At 26.1% G+C, this 27373-nt stretch overlaps 1 protein-coding gene across 1 annotated transcript in view; it reads left to right on the top strand.

Moving 5' to 3' along the window:
* The first annotated feature begins 15607 nt into the window (after positions 1–15607).
* Positions 15608–27373, top strand: part of LOC129608544 (rap1 GTPase-activating protein 1) — a 175144-nt gene continuing 163378 nt past the window's right edge. Inside the window, exon 1 of the mRNA XM_055520115.1 lies at positions 15608–16173. The gene's annotated coding sequence lies outside the window, so the exon portion shown is untranslated. The remainder of the gene's footprint in view (positions 16174–27373) is intronic.

The raw sequence follows: 27373 nt of genomic DNA on the forward strand, positions 1-27373 counted from the left end.
TGCTGGATTTTCATAAGCGATCTGTTCAGAACTTGAAATAATTATTTACTGACAGTTTTCTATTCTTCTTAAAGTAACATTAATATATTAAGTTGGCTTATAAAAGTTTTTTTTGAACCACAATCATCATCGCTTGGGCTAAACGTGTGCTTATTTTGTTGTTTTCCTTTTCGGGTACCATCAATTTAATATGTTCCTTTAATTTAATTCAAAATTGTATCAACTATAATCATATTGTCATAGAATTCGAACACCTTTTCTTTTCACATCCTAAAAAAGAAAAAACAAAAAAAAAATTTTAATCACTTAACATTTTTAATACTATAAAATTTCATTTGTCGCTCGTTTCTTCAACTGTTGCCTAAAAGTTTTGAGCAACGTTAATATGTAGAAAGGATGCATTGAAAAAATCAACATTTCCAAATGTGAATTCAGGTATAAAATCAAAATTTAAAACGGTAACCAACTTGATAATATGTCAGACATTCTGTCAAAAATAAAAAAAACAAAAAAAAAAATAAAATAGTAAAAAGGATTTTCATCCTTTTTTATTGTTGTAAGAAGACAATTATTCAATTTAGCATGACGTCGTCATACTTTACAAATTTGTGTTAAAGGGGAAAAATTACCTAGTATTCTTGAAAGAACTTTCAGATTCATAATATCATAATTATGTGTTGAATATATTGAGTCTATGAAAATTTTTAAAATTGGGTACATATTTGGCCAAATTTTGGTAAAAATGGAAATTTGCCGCAAATCAAATAAAATAGTACGTAAAATAGTAAAATAGTAGCAATAATTCTGAAAATATTGAATTTTGAATAATTCCAAAGAATTTATATAGTATCTTGATGATACAAAAAAAAACATAAGTATAATGTAAGTGATATCGCCTAAATATTTAGACGCCCAAAGTAAAATTTGTTAATGCAAAATGATGTCGCTTAAAACTTTAGACGCCCAAAGTAAATTGCAAGAATAACTTAGCAATTTTCTTATAGCAGCCGGGTTTTAAAAAAAACCAATCCTGAGTGTATTCAGATGTGTTTATTACGCTTTTTGAATTGTATGACTGTACTAGTTTTACTACGTATGTACATATGTGTATAAGAACATGTATGCAATTTATAAAACATTTCAAAAATTTTTTTGTATTTTTATTTTTTTTTTATGTTACAGTTTTGAAGAATTAACGTCATATAGATTCATTATTCATAATCAGGAAACACCATAAAGAATTAATAAATATAAATGTATGTGTATCCATTATATATGTATAAAACAAAACACACCAAGAGGACATGCCACAGGAACACCTAAAGTAATTTTCTTTTCGTAAATTATTCTTTTTATGGTTTATTACAACTTTTTTGTTCTTATTTATTATTCAATGCATTTATACAGAATGTCCTTAAATAAGGTGTACTTTATACTCACTTCAAAGGGGTGACCCTTTAAAAACATTAAAATTTAATTCTGTTTCATTTTTGTCTTTTTGTTTTTTGTTTGTAATTTTTTGTTAGCCAAGGACTTGTTAATATACTATTAGACAAAACATTCAATTTTAAGGGCATTAAACAATAAAACTACTTTAAAATGAAAAATTAAATTAAATAAATTGAAAATTCAAAAATTTTGAAGAGTGTATGCTGACATGTTTTGTTAGGTTGCTATAATTATTTACATGTTTAGAATGCGGCAAATTTATTATTCCAAAATTATATACATATATTTTTTATTGAAACGGATATAAACCAAAAAATATTTAAAATTAAAATATTGTTAATCTTTTATATGATTGCTTTTTCAATAGCCAATTTTCGTTGTATAAGAATTTAACTACTTCGACAATGTAGCAAAAAAGTTTAAATTTCTAAATTCAAATATAAAATTCATCAAATTAATTTTATTTATAGCAGAGAATCGATACAAAATAATTTCAAAAATTTAAATAAATTCTCAACATAATTTTCATTTCATTGCCAGGATATTGTAGCCACGTGCTAGTGTTAATTGTTATATAAATAGATAACTAGCTCTAAGTACTCATGTAAATGCGTTATAACAATGATATTGCAAAAAAATTCATAATCGAATATAATAAATTTAAACCCTTTAACATAAAACCTGGCTATGAAAAAAATTTTTAAAGAAAAATTGATTAATCATCTTCATCATGTGACTAAGAATTTGACATTTTGAATAATAATTAACGAGGTCAATTTGTCTATTTAAATGTGAAAAATTGCTTAGACATTACAATTTATGATTTATATATACTTTGTACATGTAACTATTATGGTCATATTATAAATTAGATCTTAACAAAAAGGATTCAGTTTGTTATTGTTTGTCAAACTACTTTATCTACATATGTTTGTGTGCGTAGAATATAGAAATCAGTTTATCACAAATTTAAAATGATAAAAGCAGATGCAAAGTAATTTAAAACAGCAATAAAATACAATTTAAATTACATCAATCACTTATTTTTAATTATACGAAATTTTCTTTTAGTATTTCACAAATTTATTTCAGCGTTTCTACACTGCAAGTAACGATGATTTGTTAAGCTGCTGCAACTGCTTTGAAATGATGTATTTTTGAAATATAATTTAGAGTGTAATAAAAATTTAGTGAAGGGTATAGCCTTAAGTCATCTATAAAGGAAAACATATAAAGCTACACATACTGACTTTGTATATTTTTAAGGTCACACAAGTATAACACTTCAGCTGACGTATTAAAAGTAAAATATTTCAAACGTATAACACACTCTACACGCATAAAACTACAAAACAGAAGAATACTTGTTCCCCGGATTTTTCTGTAGATAACTTTACATGTATTAAAAATATTTGAACTTTACTTTCTATACACACATTGAATTTTCACACAAAATCATGGAAACCTAAAATAAATAAAAGATAAGAACAGCCAATATTAAGTTATTATTAATTGTTTGATGTGCTCTTGTTTCCTTCTGAAATAATATTTAAAGAGTTTTAGGGTGAAAGTTAGAAATACTCGCAATCTGAAAGAGTTTCAAAATGAATCTGACAGATAAATTTCAAATATTGCTCTTGCATGAGCACCCTTAAGTAAGAAAAGTGTTTCTAAAAAATTCTTAAATATTTGAAGCATTCAATAATATAAAAAATATTGCTACCAATCAGTGTTAGATTAGTAAGCATTTGGATTACATTTTAAAAATCTCCTTTAAAATGCCTATACTTACATTTATTATGTAAAAGGAAGTCGTTTCCTTTTTGCTACAATCATTTACCACCAGATATATACTTTTATATTATTTGAAAAATAAATATCTATTTTTTATAAAAGACAGAAAGAAAGGAAGAGTGAATAAGTCAAGGACGAAGAAAAATCTTATAAAAACATTTTTCAAGAGTATTTTATGAATTTTTATTACTTTTAATTTCACTTTAAAGGAATTTCGTAGAAGCTCAAAAGACGTCGTTGGAATAATGGAGATTATAAAAGAACAAGAACTAACTCAACTGTAAGCGATTCGAATTTTATTAGTTTTTATATAAAATACTTAGAATTCTGAATTGTGTGTGATTTGATATTATTCATTTATGTTTGTCTTTTGACTAAGAATTAGAAGTTACTTGGAAGCAAGACCATTATGCAAAGGATATTGTTTCAAATATTTTTTGTAAAATACTAGATTTTCTACAATTCTTTATTAAGTGTCTATTTTATTGTAAACTACATATCAAAAATTCTGTAAGTGCAAAGATATTTTGGTTTCTTTTTTTATTATGTAAAATATTGGAATAAGTGGTTGAAGTCAACGCTTTTCAGTAAAAACCGCTTAAGTCGAAAAACGTGTTTCAAGGATGCTTTAGATTGACTTTCCTTATAAATTTACAAATAAAATTAAAATATTTCCCGTTTCAAACAAATACTTGGTGCGCCAGTGTCAACCGCAACTTAAAATCTTAATGTCTTTTAAACGAAATTTGTAATTACTTCCTAACTGCAAAATACCTTGTATCAAAGATGAAATTGGTTATGAGTTAGTGATATAATGGCTTAGAATTGATATTTTAAAATTTGAAATGTTATTAAGGAAAATTTGTCAACTTTTTTGAAAACTAAAATTGAACATATTTTGATATTGACAAAAAAGCGTTAAAACCCGTACTAGGTAAATATATAATAATTAATAATAAAAAAAGTTTAGATTGAAACGATAAAAATTCATTGTGTATTTTTTCACATTGAAATGGATGAAATTTTAATCAACAAGAAATTATTTGCATCAAATTTATTTTTTAATCTCCAAAAAGCTATAAATTGAACTGTTAAATGAGAATGATTGAATATTGCGCTATTAAATTTACTGTCATATAAAAAGTATAGACACAACATGCTCGTTTGCAAAAACGGGAAATTATTTCACTTTACACTATTCAATTTCGATAAGCACAATAAAAAAAATATCAAATTATGTAAATATTATGCAGGTTTATAAAATTTACAAAATTTTTAGATTCATAAATAAGAAAAGTTTGAAATAATTTTTTGAAAATTGATGACTGATTTTGTTATCAATGTTTTTCATTTAAGCAAAAAAAAATTAAATAATTTTGAATCTAAGCAATCAAAAATGTCGAATTGCAAATTTTTGCAGAAATATAAAAAAAAATACTCGTGACATTAAAAACACTTGTTCTAACAATTTCTAATTTTATGTAGTATTTCAATATAGCAATCGTTATTGAAATTGAGCTAAAGAAACTTATTCGACTTTATTTCTATTTAATTTAAAATCTTATGATTATATTCTCAAAAATCATAAGATTTTAACTACTCGTATATTCTGAGTAATTTGTTCACATCATTGAAATAATTTTAATTTGTGACTTGTTATATTAATATCTCTACATATACATATATTAGATATTTTAGTAATTCATTAGAAAAGATTTATTACCGGGTTACACAAATTATATTGCTTCCTTTTTCATATGTTCTTTTTAAATTATGTTGTATATACTATTATATATCATGTGCAAATAATAAATTATTGTTTGAGTAAACTATATACATATGTAAGAATCATTATGTATTTTCTGTCCTTTTATATTGATAAAAAAATTCTTTTTTTTAAAATTCCTACAGGAGAAATGGTCTTTCACAATAAAAACCGATGACAATTTATTTGTCATTTGGTTTATCTTTTTAATGATTTATGTAATATCGTGAATATTTAATGTTTATTTAGACATAGACCTGTATATGTGTGAGAGATTTTAATCTTACATATGAAATTAATGTCCTGTTCCGGCTTATTGCCAACAAAAGAATAGACCATATTTAAATAAATGAAATAATCAGTAATAAAAAAATATAGGGATATTTTAATGTTAAAAAAAAATAAATACATATTTCCTTATTTTCTAATGATTTGTTAACAGATGCGAGACACCTTGAAAAAAATTTTTATGTCCTAGTAGAAAAAAGAAATCTGTTTGTGCCGTCTTCTGATTGTGCACATTATTTTTGGTTTTGTTTATAGGTTATTAGATTTTTTATAAAGCTTCGTTGACGTTGACGTAAAATAATTCAATGTAAAGATTACATTTTAAATTGGTTTTGATCTAAAATAAATAAGAAAATATTGATTAATGAGAGGCATAAATTAAATTATATGACACATATAATAAATTCCCACCACTCCAGTCTACAAGTTTTTGTTACTACCACCGTTACATTTCACACCCGTCAGAACTCGTGTTATCACGGAAACATGGACCAAGTACCACCGTTACCAATGGGGTTTCTGCTAAGTAAAGGGGCTAACAGATTACTGCAGTAGTGAAAAACTGCCTCAAATTATTGGATGCGATGCGTATCATAGCTCTTAGGGAAGCAGTGACAACAAAAGCAGAGGTGAGTACTTACTAGAATTTTTAGTTAAAGAAAACCTAAACATAGTTAATGTAGGAAACTCTTCGATTTTATAACTACGGTTAGAAAAGAGGTGCCAGACATTGTATTAGGTAGCCCGAATGTGAGGACTCTCGTAAGGAGGTACCTTTCAGCTATGTATTGATTTGTTGCCAATTATTATTCGTATTTTACACAATTATTTACTTTGTTTCCTTTAAATAATTATTTTTTATTCAAATATTTGTAGATACAAGAAACAAAAATAGCAAGTACAAACCCAATTTTTTTGAGAAAATTTTATGCAGGATTAACGACTTACTTATATGGAACTTTATCGACTTTTCTAGTGTTTACTATTATGCAAAAAAAATCGATGTATTCATTCACCAAGTGAAAAATTATTTAATTTAAAAAGGCTTATTTTATCAGGTATGCCAATAACTTTGAGAATTGCTCAAAAAATTTAACTTCTCAAATTTGCAATCGATGTTATTAATCAAATGCTTTAATAAGTATGCTGAAGAAAGTCAGCTTTGATAAAGGGCCTATGTAGCGTACGAAATATAAAAGTATTTTGTTCCGAAGAAAAGGGGGTTTTCTTTTCATACACATAAAAAAAAGTATGGTGAACTTAAGTAGGACATATTTAATCAACAGTACAAACTATACGTGAACATATTGTACTATTTATTAGCACCACCTATAATTCATCATCAATAATTCATTTTATTAATTGTATAAAATGCTAATGTCTTTTTTATAATATTTTTCCAGTAATACTTATTTAAAAAAAAATACATACTAAATTGTATTTTTTATTATTTTTTGAAATTGAAAAATAAATTACAGTTCCGCCAATCATTATTTTAACTTTTTAATATTCATTAAACATTGTTGTTAACCAAAAATTATTTATACTTTTCATAAAGCAAAGCATTTTGTAAACGTAAACATTTAAGTTTTCTAAACTGAAATGCTTTCGCTTTTTAAAAAAATAAAAAGAAATTTCAACTGGTAAAATTTTACCCTTCTGTATAATCGAATAAGTAAAAAAATTGCACATACTTATGCACATATAAACATTTTATTTACTTTCATTATAAATTATTTAAGCTTTCGCGTTTCATTGTTTTATGCATACCTAAAAATGGATGACATTAAACGTGATCGTGCCTATTTTGCTTCATTACTCATTCACTGTGGTGGCTAAATAGTTTTTGTTTTTTTTTTGTGTTTTGCTTTTATAAAAATTATTTTCAATTCAATTTCGTTATTTTTATGTCCATAAAATATTCGAACGATTATTGTATCATATCAACACTTGCGTTGAAGTCCAGAAATATTATACAGTGAAAACATTCTTTTGAATCAATTACACTTTCTACATGAAATGCTTCCCTATAATAACATTGCTGATTGAGAAATTTTTGGTTGCATCTCCGAAAATGTAGACGAAATTTTTGAGTAAATATTTGCAAATTAAGACTTTTATCCCTTTTTATATAACATCAACAGTTAGAAACTTTATTTAAATTTATTAAAATTCTCCTCCAAATTGCTATGTCAAAAATTTACATTTTTAATCAGGCTGCAGCCACTAACTATTTACCGATATGAAATTAGTACAGCGACTGCAAAATATCAACAAAAATTCAATTTTTAACACAATTCTGGAAGATTTTTTGTTTTACTGTATACAATATCATACTTCTACTGCAGGACTGCAGCATCATATTTCAGTTATTCCAGAACACTTATTTGCATTTATTTTTACAATCTAGTTAGGAAATAATACAAACTGCGCCATTTACAAAAAGTCTGGAGCAATACTAAATAACAGAGTAATAAGGCTCGCAAATATGTTTAAAAGAAAATAAATAAAATGAAAAATTATCCATTTATAAAAAATATAAAGAAAAAAAAAAAAAATATAGAAATGTAGGGCAATGGTCATCAAAACATTCAACATAAAGTCTAAGTATACATTATGCACATATCACTCATGAATGTTTGCACATACGCATAAATAAGAATATTTTGCATAACACAAAATTTAACATTACTGCAAAAATCTAAGCCTAAACACAATATTAATTCGCAATTATGAGGAAATAGTCATCAACGTTAATAATTCGAAACCATTAAACGAGGGGGAGGAAAATAAGATTTTTTTAACATTTCTATTAGGCGGGTTTCTAGTTCTAAATGCAATAAAAGTAATTACCAAATAAAAGCCAAATTGACTTGTCGAGTTTTTATGGAACGTATTTCCTTTTGTTCAAGGAGAAGATAAGAATTATTTGTAGGGAACTGTCTATCAGTTTGTTCGTTTGACGATCTAAGTACACATGCATCTCAAATTTAACTGAGCTTGTGACGAATCAACTTTTAAGAACCCCTAAGCCTTCATAAATGCAATTTTTTTAGGTCCGATTTTACATTTTTGACCATATCTAGGAATATTAGAAAATATTTAACGATTCTTTATGAAATTTCTTTTAAATAAATCTGTTTAAATATCGGTAATGCGCTGACCATTTTAAAATTGCTATATTAATTCTGTTCTCAACTTTATTTTTTCAATTTTTCTTTTTTATAAACTTCTATAATTTATGACGTACAATTTTTTTTATTAAAAAATATTCGAGCAGAGGGTAACATTCAATAGCAAACTACATTAGATTTTAATGGGCCTAATGACCTGATAACATTCTTATCTTAAATTCGTTTCAAAATTTTTACAAAAATTATTGAAAATGTTGCAAACGTACATATGTACATAAATACCTACTATATGATGCATATTGCCCTGATGAAAATTATTCTGGTTAGATTCAAATGAATGATTAAATGTGACTTGAGAATAATTGTAATTGGAATTAATATAAATATACGGGGTTAAAATTTAGAAATAATAAATTCGAAGGACATTTTAATAAGTTTTTAGAACATGTCTATAATATATAAACTTATATGTATATACATATTACATATAAACACTTAGGTAGGTACATGATGAATTCAAAAGATGAGAGCATTTTAAGTGGATATCGTAGTATTAGATATTCCTATAACATTATTATAGACATTAATGTAAATATCGAAAATTTAAGAAATTGTAGAACATTATTTGAATAAATAATAATTCATATTATTATAATAACAAAACTTGCTAATTTGTATATTGGAATTTTGTCTGTTTCAGCACTTTAGGCTAAATCGCGAGATCTCGTTCGCTTAAGTTTTTCTGTCCTAACCCATTCCCCTATAAGTCGAGTTCCATATTGCTTCACTTCTCCAAATAGAGCAATAGCCCCTTTATCCACAACAAAATCTTGTACTAAACAACCACTAGGATTCACTATATTTGATTGAAAAATTCCTTCCAAGAGATCAGCAAATAATTCAACTTTCTCCCTATTGCTTTTTGCCCATCTGCTTTTTTTAATTTTCGGTTTCTTAGAATCGATTTCATATAATTCTGTCCTTTAATGCCGGTAAGCCCTTTATATAATTCTCATATGATACTGGTTTAAAATTTTTTGATACTGATATAAAATTTTTAAAAATACTGATTTGAGAAAGTCTGTTCACAATAGTTTTATCTTCTGTGATATGCGACTCTTGTCATTTACATATAGCCTTTCTTTTTAATAATTTTTTAATACTTGGTTTGAATTTAGATAATCTTGTATTTTTCCAGGCAACTTCCTGTATCAGTTTAATAACGCCATCCACTTTGAAATCTAGGTTATCCCTAGTCTGCAGTTCAGCATTAAGATTTGTATTTTCATCATCATGTTTGAAGCCTACTCAATCTGTAGTTGTTACCCTTTCTTGGGTAATCATAAAAGAACCCAAGAACGATTAATGCTTTTACAATGAATAAGGTAAAAAATGGTGTCATACACTGACAAGTAGTTTCTAAAATTACAGAAGATAAAAAAAATGAACAGCCTCAGTAACTAGCAGGGTGTGCCTCGTTGCAGTTTGCACAGCTGGCCCGAAAACTATCCTTTTTAACACACTCTGCCGTAATTTGATTACAAGCAAATTTAACCCCTCTTTGGTAAAATCTTTGTCTGGCATCTCTTGTATTTCAGGATAAACCCAGCACTTCTAAGATTTCAACTTTTACTCTCTCAATAATTTATTTTTAGTTGATCATTGCTCATTAAGTTTATCAATACTTTCCTCTTAGAGAATCCTTATTAACTACGAGTAAATAGTAATATTACTCACAATTACTGGCAAAGGTTCATGTTTTTTAAATTTTTTAAAATTAGTTTTAAGTTTTTTAAAATTAGAAAATTTCTCTAGTTTAGTGTTATTCATTTCTAGTGCCGGATGTATTTCTGGTGAGCTCTTGGCTTTTCTCTTTTTTTCATTTCTTTTAGTTTTAAGAATCCAATCGGTTTCCCTAGCCAAATCTTCTTCAACGTACACGACCACAACTATTTTGCGTTTCTCGGTGCCATATGAAATTATATTCTGCTGTCTCGATAATCTTATAAATCTGCCTTGATTATCTTCTTCCTTACACAGACTTTACAAATCGCTTATACGTCAATTGATTCAAATCGTTGGTTCACTCTTCTGATATAACGGGTTTCTTACATCACCTTCAGATCTTTTACTTCTTTACTATCGTCCTCTTTCGACTGTTTCCATAACCTCCTATGGTTTTCCTTTCAACTTTTCCACAGAGGCAGGCCTTGTAACCATTTAGTTCTTGCCAAGCGTGTTTATTAATTTCGTTAAGTGATCTATTCTTTCACTGCCGACTTTTCTGAACGTTTTTCACATTCAGTCAAGCCCTAGCCCACAGTTGTGGTCTCTGTAAACACTTTGATACATATCGCTACCGCATTTACATTCTTATTATTGCACCTTTCATATTTAGCTATAAGGTATATGACTGTTACCTAGCCAGATTTTTTCTAATGCTGTCTCTCTGAGATCAGACGCGCCTAGATTTTTATTTCCAATCCACCGGGGAATTGTATAGATATGAGATAAAAAATTGTAATAGGTTGTTATTTTAATTAAAGCTCAAATAGGAAACCAATTGTACGAACTTTTCGATAAACTTCATTTGAAGTTCATAGAGAAATTAGAAATTAAAATTTAAAAATAAATAAATAATATGTACATTACCTACATTATAATAGCAATGATGCAACATGAAGCATTATGACCGATCAAAGACAATAAATAACGCAAGTAAGTACAATAACACCCATTCTCTAAAAAATCGCTTATGCGTCGTGCTCATAAATTAAATCGAAAAGCGTATATTTATTTCATATTTAAGATCTTGAATTCACTTATTTTAATATACTGAGATTGCTGTCTTAATACTCGTACTATTTTGTTAAAACATACAAATAATTCTTATACTGAATTTTAAACAATTTAATAATGTAACCGTAACGCATGCGTATTGAAATTGAGTAACTATATAATTTTTCCATTCTCTTTAGTTTATTAAACTCAATTTATAAATATGAGCTGAAACGGTTAGCTAACCAAAAGAAATGCAATTGTTTTTATGTTGTTGTATAAAATGTGCATTGTAGCGAAAATAATTAATATAAAAAACTTATTTTTGTACATTATTTTTATTTTTGTACATACATATATATAAAAAAAAATTAATTTTTTAAATTAATTAACGTTATTTTTTCTATACAGCTGATTTATAGACATATGTACATGTTTTTATTAAAAGCATTTAACGTCGATTTATTTCGACGATTTTAATAGTTTTAAAAGCCTACGAAAGCTGAATTATTGAAATAACAAGTTCAGTTGGTTGAAATTGTAAGAAAAAAATAATTATGAGGATTTTGTACTGGTTTTAGCCGGGTTAGCCTAAGAACATAATATAAATTTGTATGAAGCAATAACATTAGGAATAAACGAATATGACATCAGTTGCCTCGTTCTACAATTCAATGTAATTGACACAATTCTAATTGCTCAAACTTATTATTCTCATTTTTTTAATAGTTTTAAATTTCGCACCAGTAGGATTAAAATCAATTTGAGGTCAAAATTCAATTCAGTCATTCATTATTAAACATACATATATTTCTATTAGGGCAAAAATAATCGTCTTATTTAATTTTAATTCATATTATCCTTTGTTCATATCCTGCCTCCATATATGTGTGTATAAGTATATAAATTGAAAAAAAGGAATATAATTGCTAACGCGTCTCTCAAACTATGGTGCATTTTTAAATTTTACAATTCACATATAATTTTTACACAACTTACATAGTAGTTCAGATTTGTTAGGAAAATCTTCTAGAATAGTTAAAACTACTGAATAAATTAATTTTTCTTTGACTTAGGGCTACATAAAATATTTTACATATTTAGGCATGTATGTACATGCAGGAAAATAACACACTATATAGAAGGAGCTTTGTAATTTTTCGTATTAGAATCGTTCGTAAAATTAAAATGGCTATAAATATTTTACTTATACAAAAACAGCCCTTGATTTACTTGTTGTCACAATGCCGTCGATTTTGTATTTCTAATTCATTATTTGATAATAATGTTGTGCATATACATAATATTTAACTTGTAACCGCTGACAAGTGAAGTTGGAAAAATCATTTTCAATCATTTGTATTGTGTTGTATTTGTGTAGTTATTCTTTTACACATGTTTGTTTTGAGTATATTTTATGTTCTTCAGTGTTTTTATTATTTAAAATTTTTCTCGAAAAAGTGCGACAACAGGTTTTCGAGAAGTAGTATTTCATTTCTTGTTGAGAATTATTCTCTCAAACAAAATCAAAACAAAAAAGTGTAAAAGTAAATATAAATTTTATTGTAAACAAACAAACAGCTGATAAAACTTAAAAAAAAGCGCATGCGTTTACATTGCGCTCACTGCCCTTATCAAAAAAAAATCAAAGAATTACTCTTTTTTTTTGTTGAATTTTATTTTTTTTAATTTCTTTATTACGTCTTTCTTTTAACTTCCCTTTTCAACTTTTAATTTTTTTTTATTTTAAATATAAGCCAAATATCAAAAGTCTACAGAAACAGACAGTCTGGCATTTAATGCAATAAAAAGGCAAACTACAAAAATGTGGTCGAAGATAGAATTTTGGGGTTGCCAACAGTTTTAAGTTTTAAAATGTAAGCAGATAAATTAACATAATTTTATAAATAATAATAAATTAACATAAGCAAAATTTTCAAGATTAACATAAAAGACATTTTCGGTAAAAAAATATTTTGTAATTTTTTCTTATTTGGATTTCTGTCTGATTTGTTAAAAAGTAAGAAATACAAGCATTAAAAAAAGCAGTTTAGTTCTTCTAAATATGTATGTAAATTAAAAGACAGTTTTCGTGAGAGTAAAATATTTGATTTGGCAACCCTTATCCGTAGTTTATAGTAATAAGGAAAGCAACACAAATACGAAACTTGTTGCATATTTTTTCATACACATTTCGTAATATACTATGGAATTATGTACACGTTTGTCTCATTTGTTGGAAACTCTACAATTTATAACATTCATTAAATAGATTTGCTGTACTACACTGTACTATACTACTATGACTATTTTATATTATAATACTTATAATTAATTTTATAAAAAATTAACAATGGAATGCAGTTTGAAGATTAAAGATATAAGAAATTCTTTTTTACATACAGACCTAGACAATATGATTTTGGATTTCATGAAAAATTTTCTAAATTCTTTTTCTATTGATTTTGCCTTTTATATTGAAGTGATCGTCATAAATTTTCGGACATTTATTGAAAAATTTAAAAAAAAATGTGATTTATAAAAAATAAACTAATATTTTTTAATTATACAGTATGTATGTATATCTGTATAAAGTCATAAAAGAAGCACCATCTACATATTTCTGCATAACATCAGCGTAGAAGTCTCCTCTTATCAAACTTGTTCACTGATTGTTAGTGCCAATTATGATGTCAAATTCTCTTTTATTGCAAATTTTAATGTTTGAGAAAATATTCGAAATACTTACAATACGTTTACGAAACAACTGCTACATAACGGTATTTGCAATTGTTTCGTAAACGTATTTTATTTCTTACTTTAATTTTTTAACTTTTTTATACAGCAATATATGAACTACTCTAAGTGTTAACGAATTAAAAGAAAATATTTAAATTTTCTCTTAAAAAACAGTTAAACTGCAGTAAGCGTTAAAAATATGTACTATTCAATCGACTACGCAACGCAATGTTGTTCTTCTTTGATTTATTTGTTTTCTCTCTCTGTTAATCACTATTCGCTCTACAATAAAAACTCACTCGAATTCAATCAGAAATTTTGGATTTCTCTTAAATATTTCTACAAACTACAAAAATTCCTTTTTTGTTGTTGTTTGAATTGTTGATTTTGGAGCTTTGAAAAATATTTTGTACTTGTTTTTTTGTTTTTTCTTTAGCTGTCTTCATTTTAGGTTTTTGTTTTTTTTTTTGTTCAAAATCCCCAACGCTTTAAGTGGAGTACAGTGTACAAGACGAAAATATGAGTTTAGTTTTTGCTTTAACACAAAAAAAAATCTTGGGTCAGTCTAAGTTAAACCGATGTGTAGTGTAGGTGGTTATATTAAACGCGATATTCGACGTTGCTAAGTTGTTTTTTGTTATATATATTATTATTTATATATTGTAGAAAATGTTATAGTTTTTAACAATAAAAATAAAAGTTATAAAAAATAATAACTGGAATAAAGAGCTTTTTTAATGATTTTATTTATGAAACAGTGTTGAAGTTTAAAAGAAGTGTTGATATTAAAAAATCAAAAATATATACATACACTTATACGTATTCGATATTTGTTAAAATATAACAATATTTTGTACAAGTAAAATATAAGGCATTTTAGTTGAAATAAATATAAGGCAGTTTAGTGAAAATAAATATTCAATAAATAAAAAATATTTTTACTATAAGCTTAAAAAATATTAAATTGTTTTGGAAAAACCTGCTTAGGAAAGCAGCAATTAAATAAGTTTTGAAGTGTAAAATATCAAAAAGAAAATTATTTGTTTTTGGTGCAGTTCTTTGGCGGTTATTTTGTATTATTTAATGTTTTTGTTTTCTCCTTTGTTTCTCATTTTTAAATAGTTTTAGATTTAAACTAAATAAATTGAATTATTTGAAAATATTTCACCATTGCAAATTGAAATTCACAGAACTCGATTTGAAAGGAAGATTAAAATGCCACGGTTTAAAGTCAAATAATCATTCATGTGCTTATATAATTTGGTTTTAGAAGTGTTTCACCATTCTGCAATCAAATTAAAGAAAATAGTTCAATATAATTGTTGGACTAGTTAAACTTACAGTACAGTAACAACAGTTCTAATTAGAAAAAATAAATCTTTTAATATTGTCAAAAAATTATTCAAAAATTAGCCTTTTAATATTATTTTGTGTAAGTTTAAACAAACAAAATAAAATTTTTGTTTTATAAAGATTTCTGAAATCAAATTAAAATTAAAAATTTAAATCTTTCAAGTTATAGAATTTTTAAAATTTCTTATAAATTTGTTATACAATTATAATTGTATATAATTTTATTTAGGTACCTTAAATACAAATTCTCTTATAATTTTTTAAAAATTTTCAAAAAAATTATATTGAATAATAATACATATGTAAATATTATTTAAATAAATACAGCAGTTAAAATAAAGTTGTGTTATATAAATTTTTTTATATAAATAAACGCCCACAAAAAGTCCATATTGTTGGGCTACCAACATCTAAAAAAATATATCAAGAGTATTTGTGTTTTTTTACGATTTAAAAACAAAAAGAGGCGTTTAAAGTGTGAATTTTAAATATAAATATGGGAACAGTTGTACAAGTATGTTTAAAATCATAGAATATCAAATAATAATTTATTGTCTTTAAAATAAAAAAAAAATTAAATTAAATTAAATTAAATCAAAAGTTACACAAAGTGACAAAAAAAAGTTGTTTTGTTAAATGAAATCTGATCATTTTTTTTTTTGGCAATGCTTTTTCAAAAATAAAGAGGTGTTAACCTGATAATCGGGAATAAATTTTTTATATAAGCACATATACCGTATATTTTTTTTAATTTTTACATATCGGAAACACATGTGTACTCGCCATTGTTCTGGATTAAATAACTATTAAATATTTAGAAAAATTCGGCCCAATTTGGATTATTAGAAAGCACATATTTTGTTTTATAAGCAGGTTAGTATACTATATTTAAGTATACTTACTTATATAAATTTGTATGTTAAATTAGTTTTTCAGTTGTAAAGTTGTAAAAATTGTTACCCAGAAAGTTTACCATATGTATGTGAGTATGGTAGAGAACGAATTTACCATATTATGTAAATATGAAAATTATATTTTAATTCACACGAAAATTTCCTAAACTTTATTTTTGTCATTACCTTAAGTGAATTTTGAAGTTTACTATAAATTTAACATAATTGGGAAACTAAAATTGTGAAAAACAGATTTTTCTAACGAAAAAATAACAAAGAAGTTTAACAAGTCAAAAACTTGATTTTTAAAATATGTATGCGCATTAACATAAACCTATGTTTCGCTATTTTGTAATTACCGAACAGAATTAATAAAAAATACTTAAGTATGTAAATTCTATTTCAGAAAAATTAATCAAAATTCTGGTGTATGTTTAAGTTTTTCAATAATAATTACTGTTATGATAGTGAAATATGGGATCATATATGGATTTACAAAATTAAGTAAGTGAAATTTGTAATCGAACCCATTTTATAATTGATTTTACTAAATGTGAGCGAATAAATTTATAACACTACCAAAAATTTTCAGTTTTTTCTGGGTCGTTATTTATTTTTATATATTATACCCACATACTTAAGAAATAAATTTATTTAAGTATAACTTGCAAGTAATTTTTTTTTTTCAAAAATTTCATTAATTTATTGTGAAAATATGCGAAAATTTATTAAATTTTATCTTAGAAAATTCCATTTATTAAGTAATATGATACCCATAAAGATGTTCTGATCAAAGTCCTTATCCTTTTCCATATTAAAAATAAAACTTTACATACTAACATGACATATACATATATATAAGCATATGTTATGTTTACCTATGTAGCTTTACATAAACGAAAATAAATTTTCATAAAACATTTACATTACTTAATCCATACCTGTGGTTTTTATTCAAATTTACGATATTATTGTACGATATCATGTTACAAATTTATTTAACTAAAATGAGAATAGAAAAATATATCTGAATAAAAAAATCCAGAAAATGGAAGGAATATAAAATATTTATCTTATCTAATATTTATCTTAAGGATACTAAAAAATTTTTATTTTGCATTTAAGGCAATGGTTATTAAAATAAAGTTAATTCTTGTAAGAAGCGAGTTAATTCTATACATCTTATGTCTTGAATTTAGTTTTATTTTATTGCACTTTTTTGGGTTATCGAATATTTGTATTTTTAACAAAGAGTTCAGATAATTATATTACGTTATTGGAAGCTTAGACACTTCCTTAATTCCTAAATTAAAATAAATTAAATTGAAATAAAATAATTAACGAAACAGTTGGAATTCGGTAAAAACTAATTAAGTACTTAGTCATGTATTGAGGTGTAAATTATCATTTAATGCATATGTATATCGTCACTCCAACCTTTAATTCGTTTCATAAGAAACCCAGAAATAAAAGCCTATTAACCTGATGAGGCTAAGATTGCCAATATATTCTTTCAACTTATCATATTACAATAGCAAATTCTATTTTTCATTTAAATTTTGAAAAGCAAAACTTTTCTTGAAATTATTTGGCTTATTATTTAATTTAAACTTCGATTTCAATATAAAAGTTGAATTTATTAACGACAAATTTCCAGCAATTTTTTTAACGTATTGAAATTAACTAATAAAAAGTTTGTAGAAGAAAGGTCTCTTCAAATAACTTTAGGAAAAGTTAAACCTTATTATTTTAATAACCACAATACGATATCAGTTTCCACGTGAACACAATTATTACACTATACATACGTAATAACAAGAAATTCACTAATACACAATACTCGCTTATAATAACTTTTGGTTTGTTTGATTTTTTGTTGCCTATTGTCTTAATACCCATAAAGTACTCTTAATCTTTTTCCGTTGTCTATTTAAGTATTTGAAACCATTTAAGAAAATGTATAGAAGGTATCAATTATTAGATTCAATAACAAGTATGTGTGTTTGTATAATTATTTAAATGAAATATACAACTAATTTTCATAAAAGAATATTATAATATAAAATATCAATGCATAATGCATTAAGTTAATTCACAAATTCCAATTATTCTGCTGCAATACACTTTCTCAAAAAATATGAAAAATTATGAAAACAACGATTTCTTTATTTCTTATACCTATGTATACCTCAACAAAAATCCAGACACAGTTTAATGATACATTCAATTAATTTAACTATTAGCTGTGTATGTAACATATAAGGTGTCTAAGTATCTGAGGTGCTACAGTATTGTAAATCGTAATAAACAATAAATAATATGAAATTATGTTATATACTCAAGTGGAACTTAGTTTTGATATTATTAGTAATAATATTACCAGTTTTTTCATAAGTTCAGTCATATCATTTTCTTCATTGTAAATTAATTTCCTACTTTCAAATACAATACGGAGCAAGACCAAAACATAAAAAAAAATAAGAGCCACAACATTACAACACATATTTGTATTCATTATTTACCTTATGTGAGACATCCACCTAGCTCGGATCTTGTTCGTATATTTGTTGGAAGGATCCACCTAGCTCGGATCCAGTTGTTATAATGTTAGAAAGATCAAATCAACTTGGAAACTCTCGCAATATATGTTGGAAAGATTCTGCTAGCTCGAATCCAATTTTTGTATATGTTGGAGGAATCTTTTTGTTGTATATGTTGCAGAGATTCACCTAGCTCGGATCCGGCCGTTGTATATGTTGACAAGATCAGCGTACAAAAATCCAGTTGTTATGTATGCTAGAGGTATTCACCTAACTCGGATCCAGTCGTTGTATATGTTTGAGGGATCTATTGTTGTATATGTTGCAGGGATTCACCTAGCTCGGATCCGGCCGTTGTATATAAGTAATTAGCGAAACATCAATAAGTTTTAATATAAATTTTTAAATATATGCATATGTACATATATCTTATTAAGGCAGAGTTAATCAATGCCCCCATTTAGAAAGCTTTTAGTAACGCTTTCAAAAATCTTTAATTTCAAAATCCGGCTACAATTCTTTGGAAGAATTTGGAAGATAGAAGAATTATCCATTTTTGACTCTCTTACCAATGTTTGAGTATTTTTGCACACTTATTTGAATCACCCTGTGTACATACACTTTCGTTCCTTCAGCTTTATTTATGCGGCCGGAAAACTAATACAATAAGCACTTTGTAATGTTTTTGTTTATGCATGTATAAAAGTTATTTTTAGTTTTCACGTACAAATAAAAATAATGCAGCCAAATCGAAAATCCAACTGAAAAACGTAAAAAAAATTGAAATTCCAATATTTGTATGTTCATTGAAAGTATATACTTATATATCAGATATATACATTCCTACATATTTATGTACAGAAACAAGTACACAGTTGTGGTACGTTTTAGGTTTGCAAGTATTCAATTTTTAGGGACAAGTATCATAAAAAAAATTCTGATGTTTTTCATTCATGTTTTTCATAAAAGTAGATTTGTTGTTGAACAAAGCAGAATATGAGTTTTTCAACAAGAAATTATCCTACAAGTAGAAACTGGACTGAAAGTAAAGCATATTATTTACTCATACGATTTCTCAGTAATCTATATATCGTAGCTCGACAGAATCTCTTATTTTGGGTTTTCTCGAAAATATGTTTTTAAAGTTAGAAATGCAAAATTGAAACATATTGTCTAGCTCAAAACTATTTTAATATATTCATGTAATATGAAAGAAAACAACACTAAAGCGACGATGAATTTGAATAAATTCAAATGGGGTAGCGTTGGCATGCAATTGGAATAAACTTAAGAAATGAGAAAAAATTGCAGTTTAAAAGAGTTAAACATATAAACGAAATAGATATTTTCTATCGAATATACTATATATGTTATTAATAGTGGTCATTTATAAAAAATGTGTGAAACTTAAATAAATTCTACAAACTAACTATGTAATAACACCGTATAGCAGTACAACTATTATTATATGTACCTAACCTATATGTTTATTATATGCACCCTCGTGATATTCTCGAGGGTGCATAATACGAATTTTTGTGGTAGGTTTAGATAAATTGTACATATTCTATTTAAAAGAAATCAAGTGGTAGCGAAATTATAGTTAGTTGAAAAGTTTAAGATTTAATATTTGCTGAGTTTTTTTTTTTTAAATAAAAGCGTGTAAATACATAAGTAGACAGACATATTATGTAGCTTGCAATCTGCATAACAAAATAAATGGCTAAAGTAAATCTTATATCAATGTAAATTGATTATTCGGTTGTAAATAGTTTAATTGACAAGATACAAATAAAATTAAATAAAGTTTGAACTTAAGTGTGATTTAAATCATATTTGATAATAAATAAAGTTGGATCAAACCACTGGTTTGTATTGTAGCACTTTTCCCTTCAACAGGTGAAAATTCTGCTTTTAAATACAGTCTATGTATATTTATCACACTGTTAAAATTATTTTCGTTACAAAGCTATTTCTAGGATTGCATATATCCTAGAAATATTGGAGATGGAAAAAAATTTTCTTCTAACGAAATGAACTCTTTGTTAATGTCTAAAAGCCCCTTTCAAGCTTCTACAGGCTGGGGTCTATAAGAAAAACGAAATCAAAAATTTAGAAAAAAAAGACTTTAGATAACGGTAAATTTGAACGGCCATTTTGTTTTTCTAAAGTTTAACTATAGTATACCACGCTAGAGGAAGCAAATCGCTGCGTTTTTGCGTTTGCAAAATTTCAAAAATGCTTATGGTTTCATTGCAACCAATAGTTAAAAAAGGCCATTTTTAGGGTTTTGGGGGGGTATAACTTCTAGAGAGGGGGAGATAGCTAAAAATTTTGTTCTACGAAAATAAGTTTCTAGTAAAGATCTATGTACACACAAAACTTCAGCTTTCTACCTTCAAGGGTGTAGAAGTTTTGTAAACAGACACACGGACACGGACGGACGGACTTACGGACAGAGTGAAACTAATGAGCATTTTTTTTTCAAAAATTTTTTGGAAAAGTGCTAAAAATCAGTTTTAATTTTCTTTAGCTTTATATGAAGAGCTTTTAAAAATGTAGATATTTAAAGACGCATCTCTTTTTATAAAGCGGTTAAAAAGTTGAATTCCTGCAAACAATTTATTTTAGAGCCGATTATAAGTTTCTCTTCAATACTAATGAATATTTTCGAAAGTTCAGTTCTAATGCAGATCTAGATTGAAAAGCATTCTGTACATCCGCATAATTCATTATTAAACTGTTTGATTTTATATACGGATTGATCAACTTTTGGGATATATCAGGCCTGGGAAACTGCACTTTTTAGCGAGCCTGTTTTACATTTTTGATCATTTCAGATTTACTTGAAGTTTCATATATAAGTTTCGCTCGACCGTCTGCGAAACCTCCTAACTTTTGCAAGAAATCAGTCGCCAGCAACTGGACGTTTACTACGGGACAAATACACATTTTTGCGTATATAAAGAGAAATAATAAACCGATTTCATTAAAATTTAATATTTAAATTTTTGGTATTGAAGCAATGAACATATGAATTTTTTGGAAAGATCAGAGCTCGGAAATTGGTCTGAAGGCTGATTTTATATTTTTCACTACATCTACGGCACAAATAAATGGAATTTTTTGAAATTTGATATTTGAGTTCTGGTTGCTACCGAAAATAACTGGTGAGCATTTCAGGGAATTCGAGTAGCATAAAGCGAAACTTTACTAAGAGCCAAATTTACATTTTTCTAGGTATGTTAACTATAAGCTTACTAATTTGAAAGTATTTAACAGGCATTTTTATAATATTCTGGAACACTTTCACGTAACTAGACAATACACATTGCGGTCAGTTATGTGCTGATCACACCAGATTTTTTTAATGTAAAGAAAACTTTGACGTAGAAAAACTCCCTTCAGTTAATTAAAAAAACTGTTCATAAAACTTTAATTTTCAAAATAATTTACAAATTGTTAAAGTACATCGAAAATATTTTAATTTCCTTTAAGCGTTTAAAAAAAATGAATTTTTTATAAAGTGTAAGCCTAAATAGATAATAAAAGAAAATAAATTTTCCTGAAGTTTTTTTCATTTTTTTCTTTTTTCGCTACCTATACTTAAGGCCAAAGAAATTTAAAATTAAATTATTACAAGACAGACCTAAGATATGCTCAAGATTCCGAGAGTAGTATGAATAAGAATAGATTTCAAATTTTATAGTGTTTGAATAAATGTTGTATTAGAGTAAATAAGTATAATACTACACAAGTAAATATAGGTGTACTCATAACATAACCATTATTTTGTGTGTATATATATACTATATATGTACGGTGCAGACATAGTCGCTGATGATGTTTGAGCGAAATGTTTATATTCTTTATTAAATTTTATAAATATGTATATATTTTTCTTGTTGAAAACTCGTCAAGGATAATTCAATTTTTATAAGGATATAATTATGTATACTTATAGGAAAAAAAAAATACTTAAAGTGTATTATAAAATTATAATTTTGGACTACTCTCTACGTATTTAAGATAGATATATAGTAAAAGTTAAGTACAGCTATGTTGTCTGCAGGTTTTGTTTTATAGAGGAATAGAATTTGAATATTAAATTATACTATTTACTTTATAAGTAGTATAAGTTAGAAAATTTAAAAGAAATATTGGTTCAAAAATTTTTGAGATTAATGTTTGTCAATAATAAGTAAATAAAGGTTTATTTAATTTAAGAAAATATTATTTTTAAATGGGGTTTACTTTATAAAATATTTTTATAATAATATAAAGAGTGTTTCTTTTAAGACAAAATAAAGAGTTAGTTGAAATAGAAAGCGAATGGTTTTGTTGTTGGAGACTTATGATTAACTTTTGGGGGATAAAACCAGTTTTGTATTAGAAAAACTATGAAGCTTCAACTTAAAACTTAAATTAAAAATTTTAATTACATAGATGTAGGCACGGTGCATTTGATCACGGTTTCCACTTATTTTTTTTATTTTGCTATATATTGAAAACATAGTGCTTATATGGTTAATGTATGGTTAATGTATGTATAAACATACCCTTAATCAATTGGCCGTCTTTAAACCCTTACTTAAACTGCATATGCCGATTCAGATCACAAAAATTAATTTAAAAAAATGAAATTTATTTATTTTCATAAAACAGCAATGAAAAGACAAAGTAGGAAATAATGTGAGGAAAACAAAAAAATTTCAATTACTTATTTTTTTTTTTATTTTTTTTAGTTTTCTTGTTCTTCAAAAAAGTTTAGCGTTTTCTCTACAAGTTGTGAAAGGAACTCGGAACGTTAAAGTAAAATTAAAAAAAAATTTTTTTTTATTTTGTTTTAGGAAAATTTTACAGTATACCACATTTTCTTTCTGTGTTTACCCGAAGGTGTTTTTCTTTTTTCATCTTCTTTTACTTTGTATTAAATAAAACTTCCCTAGTAGAAATCACACTTCATTAAATTCAAACAAAAATATAACTTTAGGCTGTTTCTTTAACCTAATGACCTTACTAAATTATCGCATTCTCAAAGAATTTACCAATACTTTAATTCGTTTTACCGTCTTTATCAGTGTTCATTTGTTTTTCTCCAGCCTATGACCGACAAACGTTTTGACTTTAAAAGTTTTAAAACAAAAAAAAACAGCTTTTGTTTTGTTTTTTCAACCAAATCAAGGAAAGAGTTGAGCTCACTACAAAACAACGAAATCATGTCCAGACCTAATCAAAACAACAATAATTAATGATACGACACAAACCTAGTAATTGATTAATTTATTATTTATAATCAGAAAACTTTATTTCTTAACTAGCTTAAACCTTTTTACTATTTTATTTTTTAGAGTTTGATTTTTTAGGATTTGTTATAGAGTTGCCAGTGTGGCTTTTTTCACTTTCGTTATTATTAAGATATAATCAGAATTTGAACCATAAAAGGAAAACCACATTTGATACAAATCAGAATTTATTGTAATTTACAATAAAATAAACACATCAATTTTTAACAAGTTATAAGCATGTAAAATGAAAAAACGTGCACTTTTTGAATATTTAGATACTTAGAATCGTTAGTTGCGATTACAACAAAATGTTTCAAACACATAATCAAAACCCACACAAAATGTTAGAACAGAATATTCAAAACACATGTTCATAGGGATACATCAGTCGGATATAAAATTTAATAGTTATTGGTTCATTTCATAACTTTCAAAATAAGTTTTAAATTAAAACCAATATCGCAGAAGCATGCACATTTCTTACAAGATAGTAAACATTAAATTTTCATTTAATTTTAACTATTTATTATTTTATCAATAATTTTGAAAAACTTTTGCTTTAGTTTGGTTTTTCAATGGTTTGGTTTTTCAATTCTTGGTAAAAATGCACTTAAAAGTTGCACACATAGTTTTATTATTAATATTACATATTTATAAATACGTAAGCTCTCTTAAAATAAAAAAAATAGAATTTCAAAAATCAAACGAACATCCAGAATCAACTCGTTGACCCTTCGCAACTCGTTGATCGTTAAATTTTTAATATGTATTTCGGTTAATTACAATTTTAAATGGACATATTAATGCTAATGCGCAGCATAGTGGCCTAATGCGGAATTTCGAAGTGTCAAAGAATGAAAAAAATAAAAACTTTTGGGGGATAGAAATTAAATTTTTCGATGATTTTTTGATTGTACAAGTTTTTGCATAAGTATTCATACCTAAAAATAATTTTAAAATACCACAAAACATTGTTAATTTTGTACTTGAGAAAAAAGTCAATATATGTACATATGTATGTACAATACAACCTTTTTTTGAAAATACAACAAACAAACCGACGTACAAGAGCGAAAGAGTATGTATCAATCATTATATATTCGAAACAATTTTGAAAAATTTGTTAAGAACATTTCCACCATTAATTAATTTCATGATTTAAAGACAGACAAAATCATATACATATGTATTTATGTAATAAACAAATAAAATTATATGCATTTCTTGCCAAAATAAAATTTACCGTTCAATGAACTCATTTATTTACAGTGGAATTTTTTTAAGTGTGAACATTCGCAGTAACCATATGTATATGTACATAATATAAACATAAAGTACATATGTTTTACTATTGCTTTGTTTAATTGCATGAGATGTGCAAACAGATCAAAAAATTCTTTTAATAATTTTGTGCTATTCTCTTCTAATTAATTTTTTTTTAGGCGCCAGCTGTTGACCACCATTTACACGATTTATTTTAATATTACATCCTAACCCAAGACTAAAATTTAGTGTGCGCGAATGTATATGTACACTAAATGCAAATTTTTTATTCTAATTTAGAAATTTCTCTAATTTTTATATACATATGTATGTACATACTTGTACACTTAAACAAAATGCAAGTTTTGTAGTGAAATCACTCTAAAAAATTTTATTTCTTCACTTCTTTTATTAGTTTTTTATCAATGTGAATGAAATTTAAAAGTATTTATATAAGAAAATTTAGTTATTTTTGAAAAAAGAAAAAAATTAATTTCTCCGACCATAAAAATTCAGATGGGTAGGCAAAAAAAGATGTGAACGAATATGGAAATCAAAAAAATTTTTCAGTTATTTAAATAAACCGAGTTTAAAATATGGTTATCGTAGATGGCACCAAACTATAAATTTCTAACACATTAATTTTTCCCAAATTCGTCGTGACATTTATGATTTGTAAACTTTTACTAATAGTTTCAAAAGTGTACTTACATAAGTATGTTCATAGTTGTTCCCGCATTAGGGGTTTCGTAAAAATAAAACTTTTTTTCAAACTTTTGAAGTTTACTTAGAAAAAAAACTAAGATATTTCCTCAACTTAGTGTGACAATCAACGTATTAGGTAGCTTTGAGGAATTTATGTATGTATATGTGGCACTTGCAATCATGATTTTCTTGCTTTTTATTAATCTAAAACTAATAACAAACACGGTCATAAATACAAAAAATGACTTATTATAAATATGATAATTATTATAAAACAAATATGTATATATGTACATAGGTATAATATAGTTTAAATTTTGTTTGAAAATTGCCTCAAATAAAAAACAACAACAACGTTAAATATTCAATAAGTTTTAAAAAAATTCATACCACGTTTCATCATTTAGAAAAAAATTCTGAACATTTGCTTTATTGTTTCATTGTTTTCATAAAAAAGAATGCGAAGAAAAAAGCATGGAATCTAAATTAAAATCAAAATAACAATGAAATTTAAAAAAATTAAATAAATTTATGTTAAAGTAACACACATGAATACATAAACGCAACTTACATTATTGTAATTTTCGTTTAAATTTGGCATTAAAAATTTTTATAGAAATTGAGGAGAAACGAGAAAAAATAAAGTTGATCTTGTCAACTCTGTGATACCCGTACGAATTTGTTATCCTATGTGTGAATAAAAATGCCATAACTGACTATGGGACAGACTATGATTTTAAGTTGCCGTATTACCATATTAATTTATGCAAAATTTCAGTACTATGTGTTTTTCAAAATACTGCATGTGCCAAACTACTATTGAAGTTGTATGTTAAGTAATTTCAACGACTTTTATCAAACACATTGGGCCTACCAATTTAATCATTTGTGTGAAATTTCAATACCATAGCTTTTATAGTTTCTAAGATATAGCCAAATAACTTTTGAAGTTGTATAGCACGTACCAGAAGGAGCCAAGTAATTTTAACGACTATCATTGAACACATTGGCCCTACTAATATATTCGTTTGTGTGAAATTTTAATACCATAGCTTTTATAGTTTCTGAGATATAGCTAAATAAATTTTGGAGTTGTATGGCAACTACCCGAACCAGTACCCCGATCATGTCCAATTTAAATAGGGTTCTGGAACTTACTGCAATAAATCATTGGTGAAAATTTGGTGAACTTAGCCCAATTCGCTTGTGAGTTATCGCTGGGGCGGACGGACGGACAGACGGACAAACAAAGCTAGATCAACTCAGAATTCGACGCTGATCAAAAACATACACTTGAATCTATATCTGAGAGCATTATTTCTCAGCGTTACAAACGGTAAGGCAAATTGAGTATATCCTTCGAACACACGTTCGTACGGGTATA

This window comes from Condylostylus longicornis, unplaced genomic scaffold (assembly GCF_029603195.1).
Source record: "Condylostylus longicornis isolate FDR11 unplaced genomic scaffold, ASM2960319v2 ptg000031l, whole genome shotgun sequence".
NCBI classification, from domain to species: Eukaryota; Metazoa; Arthropoda; class Insecta; order Diptera; family Dolichopodidae; genus Condylostylus; species Condylostylus longicornis.